The following is a 21,489-nucleotide window of genomic DNA, read 5'->3' as shown; positions in this document are numbered from 1 at the left end:
TAACTGTACTCTTTTCTGATTCTATGAGTCTCCCAGAGGAAATCCTTGTGGATTGGACTCCTGGGTTTATCTACTTATTGTTGATTTTCAAGGCACTATGGCACAATGGTATAATCAAAGGAACTGGGTTTGAATTCAGTTTGTGCTTCTTAATAGCTGCAGGACTTTGAGCAAGTCCCCTTTTCTAAGCCTCAGTTTTTTAACCTGTAAAACAAATGGGTTGAAATAACTGTCTTCTAAGGTCCTCAACAGCTCTAAATATTTAGGTCTATACATTTGCCTTCAATTATTTATTGAGGCAGCTTCCCTGCCTTGCTTTAGTGGCCCTAAAGATTTCTTATGGAAAACATGGGAGAAATATTAGAAACATAATGCCCATCCTACTTATCATCTCTGGCATTGCTGAGCATCCTTTTGCCCTTGGGATTTTGAGGAAAGTTGGGGTGGCACAAGCCCCAAGAGTCTGCAGCAACTCCCTTAATTACTAAAGGGTCTGGAACCTCCCCTCCTTTTGTCAAGGTCATCCCTGTGCCCAGACCAACATGGGAGGTCAGTGTTGACACTTGTACACTTGCTGGTCCTCTCTCCTCTCCTCTTCAGTCTGTTCCAAGTTCTAAGGAAACCTTAGTTTTCCTTAGTTCACACACATAAATATACTAATAGGAGATTATCTCAAAGTTGGCCTCAAAAACCTAACACATAGGGAGGGACACGGGAAGGTCCACTCTGGACTGAGAGATCTCAAAATTGCTTAATGATATTACTTCTGTTCCCTGTTTTGGAGGGAAGAAGCAGGCTGAGAGCAGTTTGCCAGCCTCTGCCCATGGGAAGAAACCAAGTGGGTGTTCTCATTAGGGGTTAAGTAAGGAGAGGCAGTAGTGGTGCCAGGGGAAAGTAACAGGAAAAATTCATCTCACATAAAGTTGCCTATTGTTGGATCCTCACGGTCTATGAGACATTGCCTTTCTCTAGAACTCAGTTTCCTCATCTGAAAAGTGAGAGGGTGAGCTGCAATGATGTCTTTCCAGCCGTGATCACAGCTTTTTCCCAATGATCATGTGAACCCACCACTGTGAATCAGGGAGTAAGAATGCTAGCATCTCCATTATAGGGAGGAAGAAACTTGTCAGAGATGGGAGGTGGGAGTCTGGCAGGAAGTGAGCGAATAAGGATTCCAACCCTAATCTTCTGATCTGGTCTTCATTCTCATCTCACTTTCTATACTTGTAAAAAGAGGGTCTTAGGGACAGCCAGGTGGCGCAGTGGATAGAGCATTAGCCCTGAAGTCAGGAAGACCTGAGTTCAAATCCGACCTGGGACACTTAATACTTCTAGCTGTGTGACCCTGGGCAAGTCACTTAACCCCAATTGCCTCAGCCAAAAAAAAAAAAAAAAAAGGTGTTAGGCTAAAATCTATTCAGCATATAAGATCTAAGGCTAAGCTCCCTTTAGTGCTAATATTACCCAATTTAGTGTCTCTGTGAAGTGGTATATTATTTTATTCCATGGCGAGACGGCAATAATTCCTGTCCTTGCCTCACCAAGTTAGGTTTCTGTGTGCAGTGCACTTTGTGGCCGGAGGTAGGGGTGAAGGTTCTGCAATGGAGGCAGAAGCTATCTGGACTTTTGTTTTTTTCATTTTCTGGTGAGCTCCCTCTTCCAAGTGAATTGCAACTGTTCTTTAATTTATATTTTCAGACTATGGCTCAAGGTCCTTCTTTCCTTCCTGAGAGGTAACATAATTAGTAAAGGCAGAATTTGAACCCAGGTCTGGTGACTGGCTATTTCTTCATTGGCTCTACATTCACATGTCAAAGTAAGGAGCAAGAGTAGGGATTGTTTCTTTTGCTTGTATTCCCAGTGAGCAACACAGTAGGTGCTTAATAAATGCTTATTTATTAATGATGAATCAATATCTCACAGTTGTGTCTCCAGGAGTGATTGTAATAAATTAGATAAATATTTGAAGAGCTATATAAATGCCTACGGTTGCTATTTTTTTAAAACATTATTTTACCATATAATAAGAGGTGTCTTACCTCTCTAGGGAGTGTAGAGCTTTGGCCAGACCTTAAGGGACTGGGAATCCTACTGTGGCTATTTCTAGGGCTGGAATGGCATTCCCCAAGCCTGCCTCTCCAAGAGGCCGGTTCCTGCTATCAGCAGGCATGGGGGAAGGAGCAGTGGCCCTGGGGGCTGGGGCACAAAGGGAGGGGTAGGGAAGGAGAGGGGACCCACATGCAGAGCTCCAAGCTACTTTGCAGGGGGTTCCCTCAGGCATTTCTAATTAGGGGAGTTATTTCTGCCCCGCCGCAGATTATGTGGCTCCTGTGCTCGGCATTACCCATGAATCAAGTCATTATTAACTCAGCAAGTGTCAGGCCTGGTTACCAAAGCACATGGTCTGGAAATAGAGCAGTTAATACGCCAGGCGGATTAGGTGCCACTTAAACTTGCCACCACAATTAGAAACCCAGAACTTTTGAAATATTCACTGAGGCATGTGGGGGGAAAGGAGGCCCCAGTTGATCCACCAATGGTTCGCTGGAATCCTGCCTTCTGGAATGAATTTGGCTTGTGGCCACTTAGGACTAGCAGGGGTGAGTTTGTATTAAGGTGCCGGGCGCAGTGGGGAGAGACCTAAGGGCCTGGGGCCCAGGCCCAGGAGGGGCTTGGCTGCTTTGGGTTGCAACGTGACAAGTCTACAGGGTCCCTGGCACATAACCAGCTTGCCTTTTCCACCCCTGGGATCATAGCGGAATATGAAGGAGCCTGACCACTATTAAGAGGCCCAGGCTGCAGTGTTGACTGGGTGGGTGATCTGAGACCATGCCTTGTCATGGGCTGCTATGAGAGTCAAATGGGGTACTATATGGGAAAGGAGTGGATTAGTGGAATTAATAATAATAATAACAACAGCAACATGCATTTATATATTGCTTTAATATTTGTAAGCACTTTATATATTTTATCTCATTTGATCTTCCTTATAACCCTGTGAGGTAGGTATTATGGTTGTTATTCCCAATTTACAGAAAAAGAAATTCTGAGCAGAAATCTGAGTGGTAAGTGACCCATCCAATGTCAAACCAGGCTTTCCTGATTTCAAGTCCAACATGTCATGTAGCAGCCACCAGCTACCCTGGAGTAAATGCTAGCCTGACAGACTCTAAGGTTATTTACTGATTTTAACTCTAAACTTCGGCGGTGTAGAGAATAGAGAGCTGGTCTGAGAATCAGGAAAACCTAGGTTTGAGTCCTGCTTTCTGTATCAGTTTTCTCATCTGTAAAATGAAGTCTTCTAAGCTCTGTTCCAACTTTAAATCTATAGTCTTATGAATCCTAGTTCTTGCTGACTAGCTATGCACTATGAACAAGTCATTTTCCTTCCCTACTTGTCCATGTCTAAAATGGGAATATTTATCCTGAGTATCATGAGCAATTTTCATTGTAATCCCTAAAGCAATGTTTATTATTATTAATAACAATTTTATCATTATTGTTATTATATTACATGTATTATGATGATGGTAGTGATGTCCTATACAAATATGATGAGGTAGTTCAATGAATGGAGCTAGAAATCAGGCCTTCTCAGAATTAAAAATGTTCAGGATTCCAGTCCCACTGCTGATTTATATTATCTGGGAGTCACTTAATCTCACATTGCTAAAGGCAAATCTCTAAGACCACAAGTCACAGAACAGTTCCTGATCTGTCTTGGTACAAGGAGTTTTCTCTGGGTGAGTCCCCCAGCCCAATGAAATCACAGGTTCAAGTCAAACAATTTAGATTTTAAAGTGTATTGTTATTATTTCATGCCCCTGTCCCTGTACTGGTGCCTCCCTTCCATCTTGAAACATTTAGGCCCATGAACAGAACAGTCAAGATATTTTAAAAAATCTGGGACAGCCTCGAGCAATTTGTTCATTGGTTTTAAAGCACCTGACTACTCTGGGCTGTCAATTCCCTAAATTAATTTAAAACATTTGTGACTGTGTCACTCTCCTGTTCAAGAAATTCCAATGGCTCCCTCTTGCCTCTAAGATAAAATATAAGTGCTTCTGATGGACATAAAGACCCTTTAATATCTGACTCCTACTTAGTTACTGGACTGATTTCTCATTATTCCCTTTCATAAGCTATGCTCTGACCAAACTAACACAATACTATTTCCTTTGTGAAATATTCCACACTTTTGCACAGAATGTCTTCCATCCTTATTTGTACCTCCTGCATTCCCTACTTGTCCCTTCAAAGCTCTTCTTTATTATTATTTGTACCTCCTGCATTCCCTACTTCAAAGCTTTCAGAACATGCTTTTATAAAATTCTCCCAGTTGTTTATACAACCATACCCAAATTATTTGTTTGTATATATGTGCACATACATTTATGTGTGCAGTATGCACAAGTATATACACATATGTATACTCGTATATATGTACAGGCACACAAGTGCAACATAAGATAAGGCTATCTGGGTAAGAGTAAAGTAAAAAATAAGGTAAAAAAACAAGGTAATATATGTGTGTATAAATATACACACATGTGTGTACCCACATATATTCTACATACATATGCATTTGTGTGTATGTGTACAGATGTGTATGATTGTGTATATACAAACACATACATACATATAGCACTTACTCATCTGTGAACTTGTAGCACTTTGAGTACACGAATTACTTCAGCTTAATTTCTGCATCACCAGTATTCAACACATGACAAGATACGTCATAAATGCTTGTTAAATTGATCTCGAGTAATAATACTTTCCCTTATTCATCTCATAAGGTATTTTAAGGACTGACTGGTATGGGAGGTGGAGAGCATGTTGGAAAGCCATACAGATGACACTTGTAGTAAGTAATTGTTGTTGTTATTGTTATATACAAAAAAGTTCTATCTGAATGCCTTAGCATGACACGAAAGGGACTCTGGGCTGTAAGCAAAGGAGGGGCTGTAACTTAGGTTGAGTCATGGAGTCACAGAAAAGTCAACGTGGAAGGACTTTTGATTATAGTGTCAGAGAAAGTAACTCTACGACCAAGCTGGCTAAGTGCTGAGAAGCTCATCCCCAAATGGACCACAGGGTAATACATCACGATCTCTCCAAAATCATCTAGGATCTGTGATCTATATGCATCAGTGGAGTGATAAATCACACAAAAGAAGGGAGTTACTCCCATAAAGTACTGATGTGAGATATGATCGTTGTCATTCTACAATCCAACAATAGACAGTGCTTGTGGTAAGAAGATCAGCTCAACTTTGGATAGGGGAGGGTCTCCATCAGAGAACTGATCCTCCAGGAATAAAGATTTTGGGCCACAATCATTCATGAAACATTCTACTAAAGCAGGGAAGAGAGTAGAATAAAATTGATAAAATCATGGATGATTTCGGTATTCCATCCTATGAAACAAACATTTATTTAGCACTTCCTTTGTCTAAGGAATTTGATGAGGTGCTAGAGATATAAAAATAATGATAAAATTATTGATTTAAAAATGGTTCTCTTAGGTTGCTTAGGAGCAACTCCAGTGACTTTACTTTATCATCAAACATAGTGGCCATGTATGTATCACCCACTTAAAAGGTGCTTTTTGAATTGATTTTCTCCCACATTGGAGTTTTTGCTGGAAATCAGGATTGCTGAACAGTTAATGCCATCAATGCTCACTACTGCTCATGAAACCTGAAGTAAGCACAGTGATAATCCTTTTATATTTATATAGCACTTTACAGTTTCTGCAGTCCATTTCAACAGTCAATCAATCAACAAACATTTATTAAACATCCCAAGCACCCACTTGATCCTTATAACACTCCTATAAAGTAGGCGAGACAGATGGGATTTTTGTCTGTTTAATCCTCCTTTTAGATATGAGGAATCTGAGAGTTAGAAAGAAGAAATCATAGAATCAAAGGATTTCAGGACAGGAAGACACCTCTGACCCATCCTGTACCTAAGTAGGAATCCTCTCTACAATATTCCTGATAAGTGGTCATCCATATATAGATTGAAAACTTCCAATTCGGGAACTTACTTGAGGATTTGCCCAGGGACACGAAGCAGGCGCTGAGAGATAAATCTGAGACAAGATGCCTCTTAAACTCCTCCTTCAGTGCTCTGCCATTCAGTGCCCTGGGATGCATCAGGCTCCTTCTGGGTATGGGGCCTCCAAATTCAGACTGTCCCTGACTGCAGCTCCCTTCAAAATGGTGGCTAGTGGCCAAAATGGTAATTAAAGGACTCAGTGAAAAACTCTCATGTAAAGGGGTAGGAGGTACCGAGGACTGCTGAAATAAAAAAAGAGTCTGTATAATGAGCCTGAAAGGAAAGGCCCTGATTAACTGGGTATCAAACATATGGAGAAGGTCAGATATATTCAGAGAGAACCACTTGCCAAGAGAAATGAAATTTCCCTAAACTGTATAGTTCTAGAATTCCAAGAGATTTTGATCATTTTTCTTATCTTGTCCTAGGAAGTAGGGGGGTTCTGGAACCAGCTCCAACCTACTCAAAAGAACTGGATGTTAAACTTCCAATATTCAGAATTTGGTGTAATCAAAACAAGGCTTATTTTATTGTTTTATTTGTTGCCTACACTTAAGAAAGTGATGGAGGAAATATTAATACTGCAGACTAAATTAAACTTAAAAATGTGTTGGATGTCCATTCACCCCTTGTCCATTCTCTAGAGAACCAGTTTTTAATCATTTACCAGCACACTCTTACTTGGGATCCCTGAACTAGAAGAAACCTTAGAAAGTATATCTTGAATGCCCTCATTTTATAGATAGAGAAACTGAGGCTCAGAAAAGGGAACTGATCCCACTGATAATAAGCAGCAGATATGGAATTTGAGGTCCTTTCTTTTGATTTCAAATCTGGCTATTTCCCTGCCACCCAAACTCTTTGTAGTTTGTATTGAATCTGGTGATAATGATATGAAGGTTTTGGCAGGATTACTAGCCCTGTAATCCTCACTTACCACAAGTTGTTTCCAGATCCAGAGAGAAATCAACAATTGATTAATTGACTCATCCCACTTGCTAATTTTGTTTTGCTTTGAAAGAAAATGGATATTTAGTGGGAATCTTTAAAAGGCCTTTAGTTGCTGAACTGCTGGGCTGGGTATGTGCATTGAGGGGGGCAGAAATCCTATCTATCATCAACTTAGTTCTGATCTTGGGGGGTGAAGACTCATGCGACTTCAGGGCTAGAATAGCATAGAAAGAACCAGAGTTAATGATTGACAGTTGGAAGGTGAATCCAGTTGCAAACAACCAGGGGTTCCAGTGGGTGGTAGGGAACTGGGAACCAGCTTTTTCTCTCCAAGTCTGACTCAGATGGCTGTTTTTAAAGTATCCCTAAATCCCTTGAGATAACTTTCTTATAATTGTTATTAACCATTTTGATTAGTGCACTGTGGCTGAGAGTGCAAATTGGCATGGAGTCCTGTAAGACATTACTGTATCTACACCAAACCGATTCTTTCTGGCAGAACAGTCTTAATAAAAACAATCAATCAGGCTTAGACTTAATTTGGCATCCTATCTGGGCTCTTATTAAGGGGTCTTCAATCTCCCAAAGGAAGCCATTCTTTAGACAAAGCATTGTTTAACACAGGTAGCCTTTTGTTGTTGTTATTGTTCTAACATGGGGTGGGAGAGGGAGGGAGGGAGGAAGGGGGGGGGTTGGGTCGTTTCTGTTTATGGATAATTATTGCAAAAGGAGACATTCCCTTTTAATGATGCTATAGTGCCTGGAAGTCAAGAACTGCATTATGGATTTAACCATGCACTTAAAAATTTGGGAAGACATGGAAAATGTCCCTGAACTTCTCATATCTTAAACTTTATCTGTAAAGTAGATATATATAGGCCCTGGCTTACCTATAAGGCTTTTGTGAAGATTGGAGGGCATACGTGTGTGTATGTGTGTGTGTGTGTGTGTGTGTGTGTGTGTGTGAGAGAGAGAGAGAGAGAGAGAGAGAGAGAGAGAGAGAGAGAGAGAGAGAGAGAGAGAGAGAGACAAAGTCTTTATAAAGCTTCAATTGCTATACACAATTAAGGAAATACTAAAGACATTTGGAATTCTGCCGAGAAGGGATGGGAGGGCACTTGGAGATGAGAAGACTGAATTAGTTACTTACAAGCTGTGTCATCCTAACCAAATCATTTCTCCTTCTTGGACCCCAATTCCTTTTCTGTATAATGAGGGAATTGGACTTAATGGTCTCTTATTCCCCTCCCAACCTTAAAACTATGGTTCAATGAGAGTAATATGTAGGTTGGTTCCACAGTGAGTGCAGGGATAATCTTGGGCTCCAATATAAAGAAAATGAAGAGGAGATCCCAAAACATCGGGGGTTGGGAAATGCTGAAGGCAAGCTTAAAGGAAAATCTGAATTGAACAGGATGGGTATGGGTAGTCCAGATGCACTGCAATCTGTATAATACAAGGGAATATCCTTAAGATCCCAGATACACCAGAAATATTTAAATCATGGTAATATTTTTATATAATGTTTTACAAAAGACTTTCTTCACAATAATCCGATGAGATAGGGAATAGAAATTTTCTTAGTCCTATTTTGCAGATGAGAAGATTAAGATTAAGATCAGAGAGGGAGAACTCAAGGATGCACAACTATGAAGTGGGATGGCAATGACTAGGACCCTGTCCTCCTAATTCTTAAGTGCAGTGCTGCCTCCTGAGATTGCCAAATATCCAAAGTGGGGAATGAAGAGAGAGCTTAGCCCCATGGGAACTGATCAGGTCAGCAGAGGCAGGGGCTCAGGAGTTCAGGTTGTCCGTTTCATATGCACAAGGAGAAAAGAGAGCAGAAGGATACCACGACAAGGATGGCTCCCACTTAACACTCTGGTTTGAAATCATTTATTCTGGTAAGAAACATATGCTTTAAATGCCTACTGTATCGAAAATTCTGGAATGGGCTCCCTCAGATCATATAGAGAGAAAGAAGAGATTCTTCACCCCCTAGGATGAACACTACAATACAAAGAGTACATCCTGCATGCATTTGGGAGGAACACACAAGGTATTAGGAAAGTATCCAAGCCTCACTTAGCTGCCTTGGGAACAGATCCAAAATGTGACCACAAATCTCGGGTCAATCAGTCCTTTCAGTTTGTATAACCCTGTCATTATTCTGGATGAACAAATTCTTTTGGAAGAAAGAAAAGGTGCCAGGGTTGGCCTTTACATTAATTTCAGTCAGAGAACAGAAAAAGCTTGTTCAAAACAACTCTTTAGGTTCATCCAATTTTTAAGGATAAAATGGTTTAGCCGGCCTGGAATTAGGAGACCTCAGTTCAGATCTGACTGTCCCTTATCTCAGAGGACATGGAGCTGGAAGTGACAGCAGAAACCATTTATTCTAATCCTTTATTTCATTTATTGATTCATTCATGCCTTTATTTCTATTATCATTTACCTATTCATCTATTTTCTATCTATCTACTTTTCTATATCCTTCTCTTTCTTTCTTTTCTTTCATTATTTCTATCTGCCAATACCTCTCATTATCTATCTATGAATCTACCTATCTATCCATCTAACTGTCTTACCACTATTTGCCTCAATTTCCTGATATACAAAAAGGGGATAATAATATCATATACTTCTCAGGGTTATTGTGAGGATCAAATGAGGTAATAATTGTAAATTACTTAGAGATTCATGCTGGTCACACTATACAAATTTTATCTCTCATTATTATTAATCATTAAAATGAATTTATTGTTGTTTAATTTTTTTTACTCTTCATGACCTATTTTTTTTTGTTTTTGTTTTTGTTTTTGGCAGATATGCTAGAGTGGTTCACCATTTTCTTCTCCAGCTCATTTTGCAGATAAGGAAATTGAGGCACTAGGTTAAGCGACTTGCTCAGGATCACAAAGCTAGTAAGTATCTGAGTTTATCAAGTTTTCCCTGACTAAAGGCCTGGCACTCTATCCACTGTGCCTTTTAGTTATCCTATTAATCATTTTAAGACTGGGTCTCCTAGTTTATCCAGGCTAGCAGTGATACCTCTTACAGACCTGATCCCACTATTAATCATCAGGGAGGCTTTGATCTGTTTCTGTATTCAGCCTGGGAGTCTTTGCCTTCTTTGGAAAGATCACTATTCCTCTGCTCCAGTATTCCTGCTTCTCAAACTGACATCAGACTTAGTGTTTAGACCACTGTTACTCAGAATAGCTGAGCTTACATGATCCAACCACCAGCCTCACCCTCTCTTTCCTGTAGCAGGAATTACACACCTGGCTGACCCTTTACTTTAAAGATGAGGAGACAAAGACCTAGGGAGGTGAAGGACTTGGCCCCAGATTGTAGATCTGTGAATTCTAGTCCTTTTTCTCGTAATCCTGTTCTCTTTCTGTTGCACTCACTGCGGGACCTTGCGGAATCACTACCCATCTATAAAATGGGAAGGTTGGACTAGATGGTCTGTAAACTCTCTTCTAGCTTCAATATTCTGGAGTTCATAGGTTCATCCTTTTAGGATCGGAAAGAATTTTAAAGTCTGAGTCCAACCCCCTTATTTTAAAGATGAGAAAAATGAGTCTGGAGGGCCAAGTGCTTTGTCCAAGCTTATACAGGTGGCAAGTAACAGAAGAAGTATTTAAACTCAGATCCTATGAAGTCAGGTTCATCACATTTCTTCTTCCATATTGAGATTCTTCAGTATGGCTGAACTCACAGTGTCCAGAAGATTAAGAGTTGGACTGAAGTGGGAAGTTAAAACTATATCTGGGAGAAAAAAAAAACAAACCTAACTGGCTATATAAGGAACAGTTCTTATTCTAGAACAAAGACCTGAATTTCTGTCCATGATAACCCGAAAAGTTCTGTAGAGTGTCACAAAGGCTAATAAGGTGACCTCTGAGGGCCCAGATCTTCTTTCAGGATGTGACTAAAATGGTGATACCATTCTTACTCATAGTGTACCAACTTCTATAGCAGCTGCCAAACACCACCCCCCCAAAGACACCAACTGCCTGCCTGGAGAGGGAAGCTTCTATTTGTGATCAAAACAACTCAGGGTTTTGTTTTTTAAATTTCGTTTTGTTTGGGTTGAGAGGAAAACTCCTTGTAATGTTGCTCAGAAATGACATACCAAATTCAATCCAATTCAGTTCAATCAAGCAGTTAAAATGTGTGGTAGGGATAAATTTCTATCTTCAGGGAGCTTACGTTCTATGGAGGAGGGGGACAACATATACCCTGTACACAAGTAAATAAATATAAATCACATCCAAAGTAAAAGCATATTCAAAGCACTAACGATTGGATGGAAGGAAAAGTGGGCAGTGAGATCAAGAGAAGCCTAGGAAGAAGCACCTGAAGGTTTTGAAGGCAGAAATAAGAACAGGTATGCTCCAGATATGAATAGTGGGGGGGAACAGTGGAGGCAGAGATAAGATTCATAGGATGGGGAATAGGCTTTTTAACTAGAATGAAGATTGTGTGTGGAGGGAAGTAATAAGAAATGAGCCTTAGGCTCATATTGTGAAAGTCTCATTGTAGAGAAGAGCCCTGAATGTCAGACTAAAGATTTTGTAGTTATACAAGAAGCAATAGGGAGATATAGGAGGCTCCTGAGTAGGGAGTAAAATCATCACATTTGGATTTTAGTAGCATTAGCATGTTACTTTAGTAACATTAGTGGTAATATGAAGCATGGCCAGGAAGTGGGTAGGGAGGAAGCTGAAAGTAAGAAGAACAACTCAATAGTCTATATTTTCCCCAAAAATCTCTCCATCATTATTTATGATATTCACAAACCAACATTTCTACTGAAATCTGCAAAAGGCTCTCCTCACAGCAGTCCTATAAAATAGGGGGTATAGGTATAATTATTTCTATTTTATGGATGAAGAAACTAAGATTCAAACATAGAAAATCACAATGACCACACCTATTCTTGATGAATGTTAACCCTTTAAACATTAAAAAGTCCTATCTGTTTTCCTCATTATCACAGGATCTCAATTTCTGTCATTTCATAACCTTCACTCTCTCTTTGGATTGTTGCCCATTTTCACTTGGCTTTCTTAAATTTGATTTCTACTGGATTGGAAAGATTACAGAACCTGAGCAAAGACAAAGTTATCAACTCTAGTCCTTCTATTATTTGCTGAATCAAATTCTTACTTTGCAAAATTAAAGTAAATATGCTCTGAGATCCCCTTCAGCTCCAAAATTCCATGCCCCAACTTAGGAGGTTTCTCTTCTACTCTGATAGTATATATCTCTCAACTGAGGCCCAAGGAGGTCAGGTGCCTTGCCCTTGATGTAATCAGAACCATGCTCTTTCCACTGGACCATGATGCCTTGAGGATCTGAAATGTTTCTTGTTTTTATATCCCCAGCACTTAGGACAGTGCTTTGAGATTGGTCTTCATTTAATTAATGTTTGCAGAATTGAATTGAAAGAAAATGTCATATTTGAATGACAGTTGGTTAGATAATTATCACTAGGCTTGTAGTCCCACGGAGAAATCGAGGAAGGAGAGGGGAGGACTATAAGTTGTTAACAACTGTGCAGTAAGATTTGAAATTTTTATACTTGTCTATGTTTAGAAAAGTACCTTTCAGCCCACGACACCTGTGAAAGAGCAATAATGAAGAGGAAATAGCTGTTCCATCACCAAAGCAGACAATAGAACTTGATGTCTCTTTTCTCCTTGGTAATTTTCACTGGGTGTTGTTTTTGGGTTAATTTGGGTTAATCATATCACACAACAGCAGGTAATCTTGCCTGTCAAAACAGCGGTGCTGAAGACTTTATGGGTTTCATCTCATCATTGTCATTCTGCTCCACTAAGAGGAAACTGCTGGGAAGCAGGAGAAAAAATCTGAGACAGCCCTGGCCTGGAAGGAGAATGATACTAATAAGCCTGTTTGGATTGTTGGAGGTTGTGCTTGAGAGAAGCCTTATTAGATATTGCTCCAGGAGCATAAGACTCAGACATGAGTCCTACTGAGTGCTTTCCCTCTTCTGTAAAATCTAGCAGGTGATACAATACATGAGTTCTAGACCTTGCTTTTTTTTTGTGCTCTAGATCCCAATTTTGTGAAGCTTATGGGCCCCACAGAATAATAATGATGACAAAATTATATTTATACAATACTTTAAGACTTGCAAAGAATTTTATGTGTTATGTCCTTTCATCCTTACAAGATGCTAGAGATAGGAGGGTGGGGGCGGGGTGGGTAAATGCTATTTTTATTTACATTTTATGGATGAAGAATTTGAGGTTAAGTGACCTGCCCACATTCACATAGCTACTAAGTGTCTAAGGCAGGATTTGAATTCAGAGTTTCTTGGCTTCAGGTCCAGCATTCTATATTCAGGTCCAGCATTCTATATACTGTACCGCCTAGCTGCCTAAAAACCTATAATGATATGTTGCCTTCATTCATAATGGAAGGAAATACTAAATTCAGTTAGAGGTCAGTAAGAATAAAAATATAAATTTCCTCCATTTCACACCTGCCTCCCCCCAAAATCTTCCCATGGATACCTTGAAGGTTGGTGGATCCCACAGATGCCAAGAACCCCAATACAAAATGATCTCTGGGGGTAATCTCAAAATCAAATAGCTTGCAGTTCTATGAAGGACACAGCAAAAGCGGATTATGGATTTATGGAGAAGAGGATCATAGGTAGAGAGCCCAAAGAAGGGGCGTACAGAAACCAGCTATAGCCATGATGAGAACAAACAATTAAAATCAGGGCTTGGTTTCTTGTTTTCTTGATTGTATTGATTTAAGAAAGTGATGGGGAAAATCAAAATGATGGAGATTTAACGTAAGAGCATATTGTGGATCATTTTTCAGAGAATCAGATGTTAAGCATTTACTAAAATTCACACAAGTATGAAGTGGCAGAGTCTGAATTGAAAACCTACATCTCTTCAGCATTCTTTATGTACCTTGGAAGCTTACTACTCCAATTCCTTCATCTCACAGCTGGAGAAATTGAGGTGCTGAGCAGCTAAGTAACATGCCCAAAGTCCAAAGGCTAGTAAGATGTGGAGCCAGTACATGAAACAGCCTTCTGACCTAATATCCAGTCCCCCTCTCACTGTACAACCTTCTTCAATGTCAGTCAGTCAGTCAATTAACCTTTAGTAAGCACCTACTATGTGCCAGATACTATATGGAGCAAAAGGGATACTAAGTCCCTGCCCTCAAGGAGCTTAACTATGTGTGCAGTGTCCTTTCTCTAGTGCCATGACTCTCTAGTACTAACAGTGTTGATTTTAATGAAATAACCTAGCTTGAGTCTAAAGTATGTACTTTCAACTTTAGGGAGGAATAACCTTGTTTAGACACCTTGAGAAAAGGTGAATTACCCCAGATCATTAGTTAGTCTGAGTTTGGATTTGAGTTCTTTCTAACTATTGATTTAATACTCTAACCACCACACCACTTAGCTTCTTAGAAATAACTATCTGAAAGAACTTATTGTATCAATCCAATCCAAATCCGATACATATTTAATAAATAACCAGCATTTTAAAAAGTTTCTTTACACCATAAGTTGTATGAACAAAGTTGCAATCTTTTTTTTTAAATAAAAGGTAAACTAAAATCAAGATGATCGCTAATTTCAATTTTTAAAAATCAATCAATTGATTAAGTGTCTACTATGGGCTGGGCATTGTGACCATACAAAAAAGAGGCAAAAGATGTTCCCTGACTTCAATTGAACTTTCAGCTGAATAGGGGACAGAATGTATAAACAAATATAAAGAAAGGATAAATAGGGAATAATTATCAGAGAGAAGGCACTAGAATTAAGTGGAGCTGGGAAAAGCTTCCAGTAAAAGATGGGATTTTAGTTGAAATACTTTAATTAGAGGGAGCCAGAGATGGAGATCAGTAGTTGGAGTAGAGAAGGGAGAGCATTCCAAGTATGGGAGACAGCCAGATAAAATACCTTGAACCAAGAGATGAGTATCTTGATCATGCCAGAAGGCCAGAGTCAATGGAGGAAGGTGAAAGGGGAAGAAGGTCGAAGGGGGCTAGGTTATGAAGGGTTTTCAATGCCAAACAGAACATTTTGTATTTGATCTTGGAAGCAAAAGGAAGCACCCAAGCTTACTGAGTAGGGCTGGGAATTGGGGTGGTAGCTATGGAGATGACATGATTAAATCTGAACTTTAGAAAAATCACTCTAGTGTCTGAATGAAAGATGGATTGAAGTGGGGAGAGACTAGAGGCAGGCAGATTTATCAACTACAATAATCCAGATGTGAGGTGATGAGGGCTTTGTACCAGAACACTGGTAAAATCAGAGGAGAAGAAGGAACTTATCTGAGAGAAGTTACAAAGATGAACTCAATAAACCTTGGGAATAGATGGGATATGAGGTACAATTTCAGAGTTGGAGATGCATTAATTTGAATTTCTTGACTATATATATTTTTAGTAGGGAGAGGTAGAAAGAAGGGGGAAAAGTCTGTTAATGGAAAAATAATTGTTAATTTTTTAATTTAAAATATTTTTAAAAGTATTGCTATTTGGTCATTGGTGCTCAAAGAATAAAATTCAAAAATAGAAGATTTTTAAAAAAAGATTTAGGTTGTTCATTTATAAAATAAGGATGTTAATATCTGTACTATCCACCTCACATCTTACACGGTTATTGTGGGGAAAGCATTTAAATAAACCTTAAAGTGTAATAAAAATGGGAGCTACCATAGTAATGATGATTGATGATGATAGGAGTAATAATGGAGGTTGCCTACTGTTTGCATCCAAGTCTCTGTGTTTACTCTTAATGAGTCCTCCTTTTAAGCAGTGATTCTCATCTTAGGGAATCCTCAGCTGACTTCTCTCCAGATCAGTGTCATCTACTTCCCCAGCACACTTCCTGGTCAACAATGTCTTCCTGTTTTTATCTGTGCCCATAGTGATGCTTCCATGTAGCTTTTGATGGTTCCACTAACAAATTTTAAGATTTATCAGTCAGAATACATTCTCACCTCCTACCTCCCATGAGTCTTGATAAAAGATAAAGGATCATTCTCCCATCAATTAGGAAGCTATGTAGATAACTTCCATGCCATTTATAATTCATGGCACCTTGATTAAGTATTCATACGCCATTTATTGGCATATCACCTAAGCACCTTATGTAATAGAAGATGCAGAACTTTTAGGAGAGAGAAGGAGAGAACCTGATTTTTGTTGGGAGAGACAGGAATGGAAGATTACTTTTTAGCATCTGTCCCTCTTCCTACCCATGGTTTGCTAGCTAGAATGATGGTCAGACATCACATCCCAGGCTGACTTCACAAGCATAGGTCATTGACTCTTTGTGAATGTTCCTTGGGAAATATATGCATGTTAAATTTTCATATTTTTTTAATGTTACAAACTCATTTTATATCCCTAGTACAGTGCATGAGACCTATGTGAAGTAAATACCTAATAAATATTGGTTGATCAAAATTGGCTTCAGGAAGTAGAGATATTATGGATTTAAGAGGTAGCAAGGTTTACTGGGTTTGGAAAATAAAAAGACCTGGGTTTGTATCTTCTACTTAATAATTGTATGTATTTAGACACATTTCTGGCTCCCAGTTTTGTGGTCTATAAAATAAGGGGCTCCTTCTCTCTCTAATATTCTACATCCCTATGGACAAGGGTAGCATGTTCCAGAAGAGACAAAGTGGTGTAAAACAATTAAATTATATGAATGTTTTATTTTCTGTAAGAGTCTAAGCTTGGGAATACATACATATATACACAGAGCTATGAACACACACACACACACACACACACACACACACACACACACAGCCCCTGCCCTCAGGGATCTTGTAATCTGTCTTTTATCATTCAAGCCTTCATCACCTTTCACCTGAAATATTATATGATAGCCTCCTAATTTATTTTTCCACCTCAGGTTTCTCCCCACCCCAATCTATATTCCAGCTTAAAATACAAGTCTGATCATGTCACTCACCTACTTAATAAACTCTATTGCTTTTTATGATAAAATGTAAATTCTGCTGGAAATTTAAAGTCCTTCCAAGGCTGGATCCAACCTATCCTTCCAAAATTATATATATATATATGCATGCATATACAGTTCTTCTCACTCTGTAAAGACTAACCTAACTATTCTTCTTTTCCCTCAGATTAAGGAGCAAACCAACTCCTTTTTCTGTATTGATCATTCCTAATAGTTAGATGAAAAATTAGAGATAGATAGATGATAGATGGATGGACAGGTAGAAGACAGACAAATAGATGGATAGCAAACTAGCTAGGTGGCTTGATGATAGATATGCAGACAGATGGATAAATAGATGATCAATGATGGATGGATAGTAAGATAATTGATAGATGTTGGATGGATAGATAGATGATAAATGGATGGATGGATAAGAGATAGACTGATGAATAGCCAACTAGCTAGATGAATAGATAGATGAATAGTTAATGGATGAATAGATAGAAATAAAACAATTAAATTTATGATCTAACACTGGTACACTCATGATGTGCTTGGCATTGTTTTAAGTGTTAAGAATATAAACACAATCAAACAAAATAATTCCTGCTTCAAGGAACTTACATTCTAATTGGGGAAGACAACCCGTAAAGAGGAACTGGAAGTGGAGGATACAGAATGATCTCTATACCCATAGAGTCTGGCACTTTCTCTGCAACTCATAGTCTTAGAGTGTCACTGGCCCTAGAACACTTGAGTTTGAGTGATTTGGTCACATAACTAGTTAGTCCAAGTCAAGTCAAGAAATATTTACTCAGCATCTGCTGTGTGTCAGGAACTGTGCTAAGCACTGGGAAGACAAAAGAAAGTCAGGAAAAACAGTTCTAGTTCTTAAGAAGTTCCCTGGAATGCATGTTTTTCCTATTGTAGTGGGTAAAGTGCTAGACCCAAAGTCAGGAAGATCTGAATTCAAATCTTGTGCCAGAGATTTCCTTTCTATGTGACACTGGACAAGTAATTTAAAAAATAAACAAAAAATCCTTCCTCTGTCTGCCTCAGTTTCCCCATTTGTAAAATAAAAATGCTAATAGCATCTACTTAACAGGATTGTTGAGAGGATAAAGTGAGATAATAATGATAAAGTATTTTTCAAACACACACACACACACACACACACACACACACACACATATATATATATTCTTATATACACACATATGTATATGCCTATATGCATAAATATATAATGTGTATATATACTTATATGTATATATGTCAGCATTAATCTATATACTATTCGTATATAGTTATATATAATGTATAAATGTTAATTATTATGATGATTACTTCAGCCCAGTTTTCTACTATGCCAGGTTGTTTCTGACGCATAGTAAGTTCTTAATAAATGCTTGTTGATTAATGCATGATTCAAGGTAGAGAAAGACAGGAACAAGAGAGAAAATCATGGAAAATGTTCTAGGAAAATTTGAGGAGGGAGACATTACATCTGTCAGATAATGCCAGAAGCAACTTTATTAAGGACATGTCTCCTAAGCTGAACCTTGAAAGAAAAAGAAGAAAAAGAGGCAGAAGAGGTCTTAGTATGGATGGAAAAGACTAGGTTGAGACAAGGAAGGAGTTTCAGGTTTGGGTTTAGTCACAGAAGTAGGTGAGGGTGGGTCAATGTAAGGAAGTTATAGAGAGGTTCATTTGGGTTCACTATTAAGAAGAACTTATTAACATTTAGAGCTAGCTAAAGATGGACCTAGTTGTTTGATGAGATAATTTCTAATGTGTGGAGATTTGTAAACAGAGCCTAAATGATTCTTTATCTGGGATACCATTGGAGGTGGGAAGTTGGGCCCTAAGATCCTTTTGTAATTGGCTGATTCAGGGCAATGGTATGAAGATGTATTGGTTTATATGGTTTACTAATATCCATTGTCATCTTGCAGGAATCAAGTTCCTGATGGGATAGGAGAAAAAATGGAATATGGAGATATGGGAGGATCAATGTATTTTTGAAAGAAGGGGCAATATCATACAGTGGAAGCAGCCTGGCACATTGACAATGGACTGTGCTGCTCCTCCATTCATCCCTGATTTATCTGGTTATCTGTCACATAAAAAGCCCAACACCTACCTCTGCTTGGCCATGTTTCTGCCATGAAAAATGGTAAAAAGCAAAGCAAAGAAGGAAAACAGAAAGGATCCAAACAACTGGTGGTTGATACTAAATAGCTCTCAATGTATGAGGGTTATCATGTTCCTCAATGATGAGAAAATATTCTCTTTGCTTCCATCTAGATGGTCCTCCATAGACCCTGTGCTCAAAACCTGCCCACCTTGCTAGGACTTTTCAGGGCATCCACTCTCCTTGCATAACCTTTAGGAGCCTCAAATTTCCTTCAAGCCACAATGAAGTGGCAGTTTTGTGTGCATGTGTGTGTTTGTGAGTGAGTGTGCATGTGTATGTGAGTGTGTTTGTTACATCCTCCCACAAGAAAAATATGTTCTATCCCCTGAATATCTCAGTCTAGGTTAGTTCAGTAGGGGGCTGAACAATGACCCATTAAATTTAATAAATTTTCAACCATACGACTATCTCAAATCAACCAGCCAATGAACATTCATCAAATACCTCTTATGTGTCAGGTACTGTAAATGCAGGAAATGAAATAACCTATTTTCAAGCAGTTTACATTCTCTCCTCAAAGGAGAGAAATAAGCTTGAATGACTCCAGTAAGTGACTTAAAGAATCTCAAAGCTAGTGGGAATATCAGATGGCATCCAAGCCAACCTGAACCTCATAAGGAATTGCCTCCGATGTACCCTCAATGAAAAGTTAGCTAACCTCCATTTGAATAGTTCTGGGAATGGGGGATCTACTTCCTCTCTGTTCAATGCATTTAACTTTGCAACAGTTCTGAGTGCCAGGAATTTTTTTTTTCCTTTTCAAGCCAAAATCTTTGTCTTTACAACTTACAGCTAATAGTTAGAGAGTAAACTCTACCAGGGTTGGTACAATGAACTCATTTAGATGCCCAGTTGCAGCTAGTCATGAAAATCAGCGTTTGCTGATGCCCATTGAATGGGAGCCTCTGGGAGTTGTAAACTTGTGACTGTTCAGCATCTCTCTCCCTCTAGAATGTCTTTCCAGGTACGGTTTCCCAAGGATCCTAAAGACAGGTACCAGGAGCTTCATTTTGGCCATCAGCCCTTGATCTCCAATGTCCCACTTCACAATAATTTACAACACTGATCTGGGATTATTTGTCTCCATCATGGATGCTCTTTTCCCTTGTTGAGACTCCTCTGGCTCAGCATTATTTGCTCTATCCTGTGTCAGGACTCCGTCATCACTGACCTGTCATCATTGGGAGAAACAGTGCTGGGAATCACAGCTAAACACAGGCTCAGGGCTTCAAGAATCACCAGAGCACACTCATCTCACTGCCCACTATCTCCATATATGGAAAGGGTCAACTCCTTCCTCTACTCCACTCCAGGAATCTGTCTGGGGACAAAATACTGGACCTTCAACAACAAACCACAACTACTCTATAACTGCAGTGCTTAGCAAAGTGTTTGGCACATAGTAAGTGCCTATTGAATGCTTTTTCATTCATTGATGCTGACTCTAAGAATTCTCTGAGGACTCTGAACACCCAGAGAATGGAACTTGGTTTGCCCACTAAGCAACAATCATGTTCCTCAAGAGAAAGTCTTGGTCCTTTCACAATAAAGAAATCAAACTGAAACAAAATCTAGCAAACAAATAAACTTCTACAGCAATTTTCAATTAAGGGCATTTGTAAGCTCCTCTAAGATTCCAGTGACATCTATTTTGCCTTTAAAGCCAATTGTATTCAGTCTTAAGAGTTGGAAATAATGTCCTATCCAAACTCGGTGTCCATCCCTGGTGCAGTACGATGCATGTAGTCTGAATTTAATAAATGTTTATTGAATGAACAAATGAATTATTCTTAGTCTCATTTTTATCTTCTCTTCTCATCAAGCAGAACAAGTCTAATTTTCTCTTTTTATATTTTTATGACAATAGACTACTGCAAACAGAACATCACCTCTGGGCTAATCTCTTATATAAGTGACCTCAAAATGATGTTCTTAACTTTTCCTCCCAATAAATCCATCACTGGAGATTCTAACCCGACCATTGCATCAGTCATGGCTTTTAGGTGCATTTGCACATATTCATAAAAGACACAGAAAGTGATCAATTACAAATCAAGTGTTCAAAATGGCCCTAGTTAGCCTTAGGTGCCAGACCCTGGGATGTTTTAGTGATAATAATAATGATAATGAAGACAAGGAGAGTGGTATTCTTGCTGTTTTGAAGGAGACAATTTTCACAGGGCTAACAGGGAGTTGTCATCCCTTAGCCCCAATCATTGGTGATTTACTTACCCATCATCAACGCATAGCACAAGGCTGTGTCCACACCACATAAAGC

General features: G+C 39.0%; 1 protein-coding gene and 1 long non-coding RNA gene across 3 annotated transcripts in view; one reads left to right on the top strand and one right to left on the bottom strand.

The window, feature by feature from the left end:
• The window catches only part of LOC141551150 (uncharacterized), a 62,184-nt gene extending 52,272 nt beyond the window's left edge, over window positions 1-9,912 (top strand). The window contains exon 3 of the long non-coding RNA XR_012484793.1: window positions 9,844-9,912. This is a non-coding gene — a long non-coding RNA (uncharacterized LOC141551150). The remainder of the gene's footprint in view (window positions 1-9,843) is intronic.
• The window catches only part of MAF (MAF bZIP transcription factor), a 477,168-nt gene that overhangs the window by 267,827 nt on the left and 187,852 nt on the right, over window positions 1-21,489 (bottom strand). The window lies entirely within an intron of this gene.

This window comes from Sminthopsis crassicaudata, chromosome 1, assembly GCF_048593235.1.
Source record: "Sminthopsis crassicaudata isolate SCR6 chromosome 1, ASM4859323v1, whole genome shotgun sequence".
NCBI classification, from domain to species: Eukaryota; Metazoa; Chordata; class Mammalia; order Dasyuromorphia; family Dasyuridae; genus Sminthopsis; species Sminthopsis crassicaudata.
Note: the sequence above shows the minus strand (reverse complement) of the source record. Positions and strands in the feature narration are given on the sequence as shown.